The sequence below is a fragment of the Rana temporaria genome, chromosome 13 (assembly GCF_905171775.1).
Source record: "Rana temporaria chromosome 13, aRanTem1.1, whole genome shotgun sequence".
NCBI lineage: Eukaryota > Metazoa > Chordata > Amphibia > Anura > Ranidae > Rana > Rana temporaria.
The window spans coordinates 100,139,222-100,142,261 of record NC_053501.1 but is presented as its reverse complement, the minus strand read 5'-3'; the positions used below and the strand labels follow the sequence as shown (position 1 = coordinate 100,142,261).

Here is a 3,040-nt window from a genome sequence, read left to right as displayed (position 1 = left end):
CAGTGACTGAGTTTGATGGCATGGCACAGCAGCTGTGTTTGATGGCATGGCAAAGTCACTGTGTTTGATGGCATGGCACAGCGGCTGCGTTTGATGGCATGGCACAGTGACTGCGTTTGATGGCATGGCACAGTGGTGCGAATTGATGGCATAGTGGCTGCATTTGATGGCATGGCACAGTGGTGATAATTGATAGCACAGTGGCTGCTTTTGATGGCATGGCACAGTGGTGACAATTTATGGCACAGTGGCTGCATTTGATTGGCACAGTGAGGCTGCAAATTTTTATTTTATTTATTTTTTTACGTTTGCGCCCCACAAAAATTTTGAGCACCAGCCGCCACTGCTAATATTAGTGGTGGTAAGTGAGAACAATGTCCCCCTTATGGTGGTCGCCCTTGCAGTCATGCCGCAGGATCTGCCAAGTGGCATTGGACCTGGAACTGTGCAGGCATCATCAGCTCAAGGAACCCCTAGCTACCATTGGAGGAACCCTTAGGCTGCATGGAACCCTGTCTGAGAATGGCTGGTCTAATGCATCATGATGTCTGATGGCCCTGTTTACCCCACTCTTTATGAGCGGTATGTTGGCTACCCTTTATTCAATTTAGCTATAGTCAATGAGATATTGGCAAACCATATGTTCAATAATCACCCCAACACCATCAATGGACAGATATTTGATCTGCACCCAATAGATAGAGTGAATACATGAGATAACATTCAATTATTGGATCATAGAAATATACAAACAAAGGTGCACATCTGATTAGTCTCTACATGCTTCGACCATTTGGTGGCTTCTTCAGGAGAACTTTGATATCAGGCACAATATATATGATCACTAAAATAAAAAAATACATATTTGAAAATGAAACACAGATATACAAAAAAAGAAACAAAATACAAAAAAATTATGTAGTCTTCCAGATTGGGCAGAAGACACAAAGCTAATGCAATGGTTTAGGCACGGACCTGTGTATTCAGTGGATGGATATATATCACAATACGGATGGATAAAGTGGATCAATTGGGAGTACCATAGAGAGGTATAATATTTATTAGGAGGATACACCATGGGTCCATCTAATGAATAAAGATATATATATATCTGAAGATAATATCTCCAAATTCATGTACAGAGAATAGGAAATATGACCAAATTAAACTGCCTACCTTGATTTACCAGCAATGAATACAATGGCTACACCAGCCTTTGTCAAGAGAAATTAAAAAGACATGTGGCCATTCACTAGAATTAGAAGAAAAGAGGTTTAACCTTAAACTGCGTAGAGGTTTCTTTACGGTAAGAGCGGTAAGAATGTGGAATTCTCTTCCACAAGCAGTGGTTAGATTAGATAAGCACCTAAACGACCACAACATACAGGGATATACAATGTAATACTGACATATAATCACACACACTAGTTGGACTTGATGGACTTTTTTCAACCTCACCTACAAGGTGAGGTTCAAGTGCCCCCTTGTCCTCAACACTGAGGACAAGGGGGCACTCATTACGTCTAGAGGAAAAGAGATTTCACCTCCAAATACGGAAAGGTTTTTTCACAGTAAGAGCTGTGAAAATGTGGAACAGACTCCCTCCAGAGGTGGTTCTGGCCAGCTCAGTAGATTGCTTTAAGAAAGGCCTGGATTCTTTCCTAAATGTACAGAATATAACTGAGTACTAAGATTTGTAGGTAAAGTTGATCCAGGGTAAATCCGATTGCCTCTCGGGGGATCAGGAAGGAATTTTTTCCCCTGCTGTAGCAAATTGGATCATGCTCTGCTGGGGTTTTTTGCCTTCCTCTGGATCAACTGTGGGTATGGAGTTGGGTGTATGGGATTGTACTGTGTTTTTTATTTTTTTGTTTGTTTATTTTTTGTGGTTGAACTGGATGGACTTGTGTCTTTTTTCAACCTGACTAACTATGTAACTATGTAACTATGTAACCTACTATGTAACTAATTTGCTCTGAAAGCCCCTGGAAGTTTCAATCAGAGTCCTCTGAATGGCACCCTGGACCTAATAAATGGGTTTCATTACAATATGTGCGATTTTTTGTCCAATTTTTGAACGAAAACCACATTAACGGTTAGAATTTCTTTTTTCTTTTCCATCCTTCAAGTTTTTTCTTTACTACATCAAAAACAAAAAACAATTTGACCAAACCAACTTTTAGAAAATTTGAAGGAACATTGAGAAAACTAGAGTTTTAGTACAAATTTCTACTGGTATATGGCCAACTTTTGGCAGTACATGAACATAAACATATTTCTACATCGTAAACTTGTGGAGGAGACAGTGACAGAGCAATTGTGGTCCAAAAACAATGATAGGTTGGGAGTTGTAAATTATGCAACATGTACAGTACAGTATACCAATACCTAGAAAAATAAGAGCTACTGCGAATTCCAGGCTAGTTCCTTCCGTGCCTTTCTTATTGTTAGACGTTGTCCCTGAGGTTATGATGTCTTAACATTCCATGTCACCAGGACACTCACCCCCAGTACTCTGTTATCTTCCAAGACAGTCATGTCACAGTAATTGTGCCCTGTCATTCTCTCAGCATGTTGTAGGAAGAGAGGATATTGTACTCTCTGTTCTATTGTGTGCTGACTTCTCATCTTGTATTGCAGTGCCAATAAACATGTCCGTCCTTATATGAGCCCAGGGCTTTTTTTCAGGGGGAACTTGGTGGAACTCAGTTCCACCACCTCTGGCTCAGACCCTTTGGTGCCTGCTCACCACACTCACTTGTAAACACAGAAGTCTGGTTTTTGTGTTTATAAGTGACAGCTCTGCACTCTGTATGTAATGAAATCCTGGTATTTAATGCCCCTTTAAGACCCTCTTACTGTTCGTGAAATTTGACTGACCAGTGGCTGGAGGCCGTTGGCCATATATAGACGGCTTCCCAGAGATTAAGAACCACACTGCGGCCGTATAAAGTCGTACGGCCGTCAGGAAGTGGTTAAAGTGGAACTAAACCTATTGATTTAAGTGATCTCCAAAACAGTTCCAAGGCATGCCGTGGAA

General features: G+C 40.9%; 1 long non-coding RNA gene across 1 annotated transcript; it reads right to left on the bottom strand.

The window, feature by feature from the left end:
- Window positions 1-699: 699 nt before the first annotated feature.
- Window positions 700-1,313, bottom strand: LOC120921058. Its single transcript, XR_005744826.1, has 3 exons — window positions 1,177-1,313; window positions 976-1,086; window positions 700-844 (listed from the first exon to the last, which is right to left on the bottom strand). It is a non-coding gene; the product is annotated as an uncharacterized LOC120921058 (long non-coding RNA).
- Window positions 1,314-3,040: the final 1,727 nt, after the last annotated feature.